Source organism: Amborella trichopoda, chromosome 11, assembly GCF_054954075.1.
Source record: "Amborella trichopoda isolate Santa Cruz 75 chromosome 11, AtrichopodaSantaCruz75HAP2 v2.0, whole genome shotgun sequence".
Taxonomy (NCBI): Eukaryota; Viridiplantae; Streptophyta; class Magnoliopsida; order Amborellales; family Amborellaceae; genus Amborella; species Amborella trichopoda.
The window spans coordinates 43,177,338-43,187,467 of NC_142346.1; the positions used below are offsets into that span (position 1 = coordinate 43,177,338).

At 32.2% G+C, this 10,130-nt stretch overlaps 2 long non-coding RNA genes across 2 annotated transcripts; one reads left to right on the forward strand and one right to left on the reverse strand.

The window, feature by feature from the left end:
• The first annotated feature begins 833 nt into the window (after positions 1-833).
• Positions 834-2,813, forward strand: LOC148779925 (uncharacterized). Its single transcript, XR_016044890.1, has 2 exons — positions 834-1,868; positions 2,395-2,813. It is a non-coding gene; the product is annotated as an uncharacterized LOC148779925 (long non-coding RNA).
• Positions 2,239-10,130, reverse strand: LOC148779926 (uncharacterized). Its single transcript, XR_016044891.1, has 2 exons — positions 9,792-10,130; positions 2,239-7,021 (listed from the first exon to the last, which is right to left on the reverse strand). It is a non-coding gene; the product is annotated as an uncharacterized LOC148779926 (long non-coding RNA).

Genomic DNA, 10,130 nt, shown 5'->3' on the forward strand with positions numbered 1-10,130 from the left:
TTAATCCATATTATTCAAAGAGAAAATGAGGGAGATGATGATTCTGAGGCCACCCTATCCCAGCCATATTATTCACATATCGAGTCCCAACAGCAACAGCGTAGGGATGAGCACGACAATGCAAGTGAGCATGAATGATGGATAATCTTCGGGGATTTGGATTGAGAACACAACAAAACACTAACACTCAGGGATTTGAGAATAGTCAGATGCCTACTAATATCGATGATTCGTTTTTAGATCGAATCAATGAATTGTTAAACGAATTCAATCAATGGCACCAGCGTGACCAAGAAGAACAATAACGTCGTCTATCATTTTATTTTTAGATCATATGTTACTAATTTTATGCTTTATTGTAATCCATGTATATTGATATACTTATTTCATGATAATTCTATGTTTATCCTTTTGTGTGATGTAAATTAAATGCTGAATGGTGGTTCATGCAGGAAAAGAACATATCAATATTCACATATTCATTCAAAAACATGAAAATTCTTAATGGAGTACCATCATTTCTTATTGAATTCCTAAAAAACAATATTTATCATGAATTTTAATAATTTTTTTGGATTTTTTTTTAAGCTTTATTTTGACTGATTCACCCGATTCCTGATCTAGATCGTCGATTCGTCGATTCGAATCGGTTTTTTGAGAGCTCGATCCGGGTCACCGATTCGCTTTTTAAACCATTGAATAAAACAAAAAAAATAGAGAAACGCTTTGATGCAACCGTTGGATGAAACGGTGAGTTGGCAAAATTCTAGCCTTTAAATTTTTAAATTTTTGAGTAATCCAACTGTTGGATTACACCTACTTCATAATGGGATTTGAAAACCCCAAAAATTGGTTTTACTCCCGCCCTTCTCTCCTCACAGCTGCTTCTCTCTCTACCACCATGCTCTCTCCCTTCACCGTTTCACTCTCCTCCTCTCGCCTTCTCCTCCTGTCCCTCTCTCTTCTTATTTCCTCACCCCATTACTCCCCTGATCTTCTCTCTCTCTTCTTCCCTCTCTAAGCTTTCTCTCTCTTCATTTTATTCCTCCATCTCTTTCATTACTCCCAAAAAAACCCAGCAAACTCAGAAGCTCCAAATAGCCAAATCAATATGCTCAAGAAACCCAAACAAACTCTGATTTTGGTAGAAGGTGCATTTGGCTCCAAATAGCCAAATCAGGACTGATTTTCAAAAACTTTTAGAGTTATTTGTATTGAATTTAAGCTAAAAACTTGCTGTACTGGAATATCTTAATTTTGAGAGGGATTTTTCAAAATAAGGATAGCTTATTTTGTGTCCACTCAATTCTTAAAATTTGTTTCTGTTTCCCAGGAAATGTTGCTACACAACATTTTAGGATTATTCTGTTTTGTCTCACATTCGAATAAGATTTAATAAATTCACTTTGATGGGTAATCTCTGTTGCATTTTTTTCTTTACCCTTTCTCAATGGGTAATCATATTGTTAGTAAAGTTGGAATGCCATGTTTCATATGCATTATGTCAGCCTGCTTTGCCCCTGTAATCAGTTATGACTGATTGACTGCTAGTAGGTTCTAAAAGTGATGCATAGAGATTTTTCCAAGTGATCCATTAATAACGGCATCATAAAATTTTAATTGTGAGTTTAAGGTTAATTAGTCATTTGGTTTAAAAAAATACTTCTTGATGTTGTCATTGTTGTTATTGTTGGTGTTAGTCATTGTTCACCATACTTTGTTTTTTGACATTGTAAATCATTTGAATTTTCTTTATTTTAATTCTTTGTTGGGAGTCATTTGCAGGATGAAGTTCGCAGAGTTGCAGCAAAGATGGTCTTCCCAACAAAGACAGGAAAGACTCACAAGGAATATGTTTCCTTGGGAAGGTGAGTATCATTATGACTTTCAATCTCGCCTCAGTAAGAATTCTGATACAATATCAATGGGCCAGTGAAATCATTTTTCCAGCAGTTGGTTCATTCTAACTTTGGTTTGCATTTTCATTCATTTTACTGGTTGAGCATTCAATTGGAGTTTTTAAGATAATTTAGTTTGGGTCATTTCCTATACACTCAGGGACATACCGAAAACAAATGCATGCACACACACACACACACATTATGATGGACAGAGTTAGGCCTGGCAATGGCACATGTAGCCCAGTTGGTCTAGCCAGCTAAGCCCTGGTATGGATCTGGGCTAGCACAGTGGCCCATAAGACCAGGCCAAGGTTGGCCCTGCTAATTGCCAGGCCTAGATGTTGTGGTGCCTCTCTTATTGCAATGAAGCTTATTTTGTTCATCCCAAATTGGAGGTCTCTTACACCATATATGTATGTTAGGAGATAAATATATTTGAAAGTGTGTATTTGTGTGTGTGTTGTGTTTGAGAGAGAGAGTGTTCATGCTTCAGGTTCGCCGTGGTCCCTGCTTTTATGATTGCACCTTCAAGATAGAATCACGATGTGATGAATCAGTTCTTATTCATATATCAGAAGACGATCAAGGATTGGTAGCTGGGCAATTTGCTGCCTTTTACTGTAAAAATGTTTGCATTGGGTCTGGTATTATCTTGAACTCATGGGACGATCAAAACTTTCCAGTTGCTCTAAGGCTCTTGAGAGAGCGAAAATGGAGGACAAATCTAAATTGGGTTTACCCATCAAAATTAAGGTAAAATCTGAGCCCAATCCAAAGAGTTTTGATTGTAAAGACAATGAGCTTTTGCTTGCAGCGCCCAAAACTGAAGAAAAGCTGAGTGTAGCCATGAATTGGTTTCAGAGACTAAAAACAAAATGGTTGCATTTATTCTAATTCAGTATTTTCTGGGTTTCACTAGAAATTTGTTCAGGGTTGGTGTGTGTGATTCCGTTCGTTTTTGGATTTTAAGCAGCTGATAATCTCATCATTTGAGGCCATGGATTGCACATATAATCTTATAACCACAATCGAGTAAGGATGAAAGAGATTATAAGCAAAAAGGATGGAGTAACTGATAACCTTATGTGATATGAAATGTATTAAACTATTTGGTCAATGGTTTAGTTTCTTTTCTTTGGGCAAAAATGGATTCATTAACGAATGCATCTTGTTGAATAGGAAACTACTAATTTTGACAGAATAAATTCTTGACTTCTGAAATCAAATCAAATCAAATTGAATGAGTAAATTCATGTTTCTCACATGTAGGACAAAAGTATTCTTTCCATTTTCTGGATTTCTTGTCAAACGTATTGGATAGCTTCCTCTGGTGATCATAGAACAAAAATGGTTGTTATATTAGCTATCGACTTGCATCAAGTGTATTAAGTTTCCAAACTTTAACTCTGGTGGTTTTATCCTGTTAAAAGTAAAAAAATAATTCCGCTTATTGGAACTTTTATGGTAAATCAAAAGGTTACTCTTGCGCATGGTTTAGCATTGCATACAGAATTTCATTTTCTATTTATCTTTAGTTGGATTCTCTCTATACTTCTTTTTTTCCTTTCATCCATTGTTTAAAAAAACGCCGAGTCGAACCGGACTCGCCCGGTTCGACTCGGGAATCGCCATGGACGGATCGAATCAGTGAAAAAAACGGGAATCGTCCGGTTCTAGAGAGAACCGAACGATTCTGCACAGTGATTCACGGAATCGGCAAGTCCCGTACGGTTTTTTTTTTTTTTTTTGTTTCGTAATCCATGATAGATTTTTTTGTAATACTTGATCGATTTTTTTGTAATCCATGATCAAATTGTTTTTTTTTTTTTTTTGTAATCCATGATCAAATTTTTTGTTTTTTTTTTTGTTTTTGTAACCCATGATAGAATTTTTTGTAATCCATGATCGAATTTTTTGTAATCCATGATCAAAATGTTTGTTTTTTTTTCTTGTAATCCATGATCGAATTTTTTGTTTTTTTTTTTTGTTTTTGTAACCCATGATAGAACTTTTTGTAATCCATGATCGAATGTTTTGTAATCCATGATCGAAATGTTTGTTTTTTTTTTTGTAATCCATGATCGAATTTTTTGTAACCCATGATAGAGTTTTTTGTAATCCATGATTGAATTTTTTGTAATCCATGATCGAATTGTTTTTTTCTTTTTTTGTAATCCACGATCGAATTTTTTGTTTTTTTTTGTTTGTTTTTTTTTTGTTATCCATAATCGAATTTTATGTAATCCATGATCGAATTTTATGTAATCCATGATCGAATTTTTTGTAATCCATGATAGAATTTTTTGTAATCCATGATCGAATTTTTTGTAATCCATGATCGAATGTTTGTTTTTTTTTCTTGTAATCCATGATCAAATTTTTTGTTTTTTGTTTTTTTTTGTAACCCATGATAGAATTTTTTGTAATCCATGATTGAATTTTTTGTAATCCATGATCGAATTGTTTTTTTCTTTTTTTGTAATCCACGATGGAATTTTTTATTTTTTTATGTTTTTTTTTTTTTTGTAATCCATGATCGAATTTTATGTAATCCATGATCAAATTTTTTGTAATCCATGATCGAATTTTTTGTAATCCATGATTGAATTTTTTGAAAATTTGTGATTTTTTTTTTTTAATCCATGATCAAATTTTTTTTTTGTAATCCATGATAGAATTTTTTGAAAATTTGTGATTTTTTTTTTTTAATGCATGATCGAATTTTTTTTTAATCCATGATCGAATTTTTTTTTGTAATCCATGATAGAATTTTTTGAAAATTTGTGATTTTTTCTTTTTAATCCATGATCGATTTTTTTGAAAATTTGTTAAATTTTTTTTTTAATCCATATTATTCAAAGAGAAAATGAGAGAGATGATGATTCTGAGGCCACCTTATCCCAACCATATTATTCACATATCGAGTCCCAACAGCAACAGTATAGGGATGAGCACGACATTGCAGGTGAGCATGAAGGATGGACAAGCTTCGGGGATTTTGGATTGGGAACACAACAAAACACTAACACTCAAAGATTTGGGAATAGTCAGACGCCTGCTAATATCGATGATTCGTTTTTAGATCGAATCAATGAATTGTTAAACGAATTCAATCAATGGCACCAGCGTGACCAAGAAGAACAATAACGTCGTATATCATTTTATTTTTAGATCATATGTTACTAATTTTATGCTTTATTGTAGTCCATGTATGTTGATGTACTTATTCCATGATAATTCTATGTTTATCCTTTTGTGTGATGTAAATTAAATGCTGAATGACGGTTCATGTAGGGAAAGAATATATCAATATTCGTATATTCATTCAAAAACATGAAAATTCTTAATGGAGTACTATCATTTCTTATTAAATTCCTAAAAAACAATATTTATAATGAATTTTAATAATTTTTTCGGATTTTTTTTAAGCTTTATTCTGACCGATTCACCCGATTCCCGATCCGGATCGTCGATTCACCGATCCGAATCGGTTTTTTGGGTGCCCGATCTGGGTCACCGATCCGTTTTTTAAACCATTGCTTTCATCTGTTAATTTCACTCTACAGTTAAACAGTTGGAGAATAAAAGTAGTTATGCATTACATTCTAGTGTGTAATATAATCCATTTTCTTAGTAAACACACTTGCTTGAGTAGTGTTTGACTAGCCTCCTGGTTGTTAATGAGAAGTGCTCTTCTCCAATGAGTGTGTGCGTGTGAGAGGGAGAGAAAGAGAGAGATTTTTTTCACAGTTGATGAGAAATGTCCACACTATGGTTCATGATCTTAATGGTATTTTCTACTAATATTTGTCGTTAAACAGCTCTATCTAAAAATTTAAGAGTTTGAAGCTTCAACAACCATTTATGTGAAAAAAAAAGGACTGGTTCAGGCATGATAGGTAGAAAAGAAACTCAAAGCAAAGAAAAGAGATCAAATACTTGTATCTACGTATCATGGAAGTTATCAAGGTGGAATTTTGTCAATATTAGAGCAAGGCTTTGTAAGGGGTTTCTAGAAAGCATCTGTTGAAGAGAAAAGAGGGCACAAACCCTTTTCATCCAAATTAGCGACAATCTGTCTAAATTATGTAGTAGTGCTTCATTGTAAAGAAGTTTCTTATCAACATATTTTCATTTGGATTATTCTATTTTTTACAACTTGAATTTCATTTATGCAATTGTGTGGTCCCTACATGTGACAAACCATATTTTATTATACAATTGGGGTTATGTTAAATACAATTTAATAAATAAAAAAATCAGATTCCGCTGATGGTTTGAAGAAATTGGGGTGTTTGTTCTAGACATAAATTAAGATGATGCTTTGCACAATATGAATAGAGAGAGAAACAAAAAAATTGTTCTAGACATAATACAAGATGATGCTCTACACATGGAGAGATAGATGTAACTAACTGTATTGAGTGACAACTCAAAGTAAATGGCAAGCTTCTCATCTATTGATTCAATGTAATTAACTTACAAAAAGTTTACTACCAACTCTAGAGAAACTATTCAATGCATTAAACCTTGGATTGTATTCTATTTAGTCCAAAATTATACTTGTTGGAGGCCGCATGAAAAAAGGCCCATATACAAAAAACAATGGTGCTTGAGGCAACATTCTATATAAAATAAAATACCACTTAGAAAAAGGCAAATTATATTTGTTGGACGCCGCATGGAAAAAGGCCCATATACAAAAAAATGATGCTTGAAGCAACATTTTATATAAAATAAAATACCACTTGGAAAAAAGCAACATTTCTAAAAAAAAAAAAAATTGTGCTTGAGGTAGTATTTTTTACAAAAAGTGGTACGAATAAGAGATATCTCAAGTTCCATCGAAAGAACAATTTCTTGAGAACAAGAAGTGGTGAATGAGAGATCCTTGAAGTATTCTTAATAAGTTGACTTTCATGAGACTAAGATATCTCTGCAACATGCAATTGGATTTTATACTTGAGATCACCAAACCAATTTACACGAATAGTTAATAATACAGTAAACCTTAATTTTACAAGAATAGTTAACAATATAGTAAACTTTAATTACCAGTAATTTTGAATGCAACTTCTCCAATAATCTTCAAACATGAGGAGCATGATTATTACCTGAATCTGTTACAAACATATATGCAATAATAACTTGTGCAGAAAACATCAACTTGACATAGCTTTCAAAAAAATATCAAAATGAAAAGAAATGTGAAAATGTTTATGTAGAAAACCAATCCATGCCAAGAAAATAATGAGCAGCTTATTCGTCAAATTTTTTACAAATATCCAATAAATACATTGAAGGATCCAAAATAAAACTTGGCAAGAATTACCAATTTCTCAAGATATTTATGAAAAATCACTAAAAAATAACAGTTGAACTCCATTGCAGCAATATTTTTAGGTTAAACTCACTAAGAACATTGTACAAGTTCTTGGAAATCTCTAAGCCTTGACACAAAACAAATACCCCTTAATAATTGCATGCCAATAAATTCATTATTCAAAAGAAAACACCCCAAAGGCATTCAATAAACACTAAAAATTCACACTTCTCAAAAGTTTAACTCATAATTTCTAGGGATTTTTCTGAAAAATCCCTCTCAAAATCGTGATATTCCAATGAACTTAAATTCAATACAAATAACTCCATAATATTCCAGTGCAGCAAGAAGTATTTTTTAAAACCAAATGACTAATTAGCCTTAAACTCACAATTAAAATTTTATGATGCCATTAATTAATGGATCACTTGGAAAAATCTCTATGTATCACCTAGAACCTACTAGCAATCAATCAGTCATAACTGATTACAACGTCAAAGCAACATTATATAATGCATATGAAACATGGCATACCAACTTTACTAACACTACGATTATGCATTGACAAAGGGTGAAGAAAAAAAGTGCAACAGGGATGATTCCATTATCAAGTGAATTTCTTAAATCTTATTCGAATGTGAGACAAAACAGAATAATCCTAGAAGCTGTGTAGCAACATTTTCTGGGAAATAGAAGTAAAATTTAGGAATTGAGTGCACACAAAATAAGGTATTTTTATTTTGAAAAATCCCACTCAAAATCGTGATATTACAGTGCAGCAAGTTTTATTCAATACAAATAACTCCAGAAGTTTTTGAAAATCAGTCCTGATGGAGCCCAGCAAAATCGTACCTTCTACACCCAAAGAATTGATTTGGATATTTAGAGTGAAATATACTTTCTACACCGAATAGAGATAAAAAAAATGTAAAAAAAAATAATTTTAGAGAGAAAATAATTTGGACAACCATTATAATGATAAACAAAATGTGAGCTTCCACCAACTCAGTAGCCATGGCAAAGAAAAGATGAGTAAGAGAGACATGAATTTGGGCAACCATTCAACTAGTGGAATAAAAGTGGAATTGAGAAACCATCGGAGTGATAAAATAGAAGGATTTAGAGGGAGAAACTAAAAAGAAATTGGGTAAATAATAGAGAAACAACTATAGCGATAAGGTTTGAAAAGTGCTGAAAAATCGCATCTTCTATACCAAAAGCCTGACTTGCACCTTCTACACTAAAACAACAGCAAATGCCCTCCATCAGAGTTAGTTTGGATTTCTTGAGCAATATTGATTTGGTTATTGGGAGCTGAGTTTGATGGGTTTTTCTTTGGGGAGCAATAAAAGAGATGGAGGAAGAAAATGAAGGGAGAGAAAGCTTGGAGAGGGAAAAAGAGAGAGAGAAGATAAGGGGAGAGATGGGGTGAGGAAATAAGAGGAGGGAGGGACAGGAGGAGAGTGAAACGGTGAAGGGAGAGAGAGCGTGCTAGTAGAGAGAGCGTTTAGGTAGAGAGAGATGGGAGATGAAGAGACAGAGGTGGGAGAAAAGAGCGGGAGTAGAACAAAGTTTTGGGGTTTTCAAATCCCATTATAAAATGAGTGTAATCTCAACGGATTGCTCAAGATTCTAATGACTACAATTTTGCCAACTGTCTGTTTTATCATAGTATGATGCAACGGTTGCATAAGATTATTTTTCATTGTATTATTATAAAAGAGATGATCAAATGAGACCCTCTCCCACCTATATGTAGGATTCGAAATGATCACCTTTAAATTTGGCATGGATTTATAAAAAAATCAAATCCCACACTCAAGTGATAACTTTTTTAGAGATCCGTATCAATTTTAATGGTAATCCTTTGAAGTCCTATACACATGGGTAGAAGAAGGCCTTATAGGATTATTACTCTTATTATAATATCAAATTATTTATTATTCATTAAGAAAAACGATATATCAATTTAAAAAATTTCTAGTTATAATTGAAAGCTTTAAGCTAAATGGTAACTAATTCAAAAATATTTAACCCACCCATAAGCGATCATTTTATGTACATGATTTGCACATTTATCAAATGCATTCTAGAATAAAATGAAAATATAAAGTTAATCTCAATTTAAAATTGAAAAATAGCAAATAAATATAGATAGATAACAATAATGATTTCAATTTAAAATTCAAAAACATAAGGATAAAAGGAATATATAAAATGAATTTAAATTAAAATTGAAAAAAAACAAGTAAACAGAGATGGAAAACAACCATTAATGATATCATTTCAAATTTTATTTTCTAAACGATTATCCTTGCACTAAGCCACCACAATAAAATTACCACAATAAAATTACTAAAACGTGAAATTTAAAAGCTCAAACATATGACCACACACCTAAGCAATAGCATATAAATCAATTATTACAAAATAACGTAATGCAATATGGAAAAAAAAATAGTGATTCTTCTATTGTAGATCCTAGCTAAAATTACACAACAAAATCAAAATAAAAAATTATACAAGATAAGTATGATAGTAATGAAAAATCATTTAAATTAATTTACCTCTTCAATCTCCTCCAATGCCCCAACATAATTTCTCCTTCAATACATCTCATTTAATCATAAAGCCTTCTAGCTTACTAGCAAAATTTATCTGAACTTCGTTTTGTCTTTTGAATTTGCCTATGGAATTTTTCTGGAGAGATGATCGAAAGGCTTTAGCACAAAAAAATAAAACATAAAAAATATGATGGCTTATCGTAATAAAAGTATGTTATTCCAAAGTGTTAACATCTTGCAAACATGTGATTCCAAGTCAAGAGGCAAAGGCATACAAAAGGTGTGGCTAATTCTTATGTCTGATGCAATTACAAAGTTTAAACTACATACTAATAGGGATTG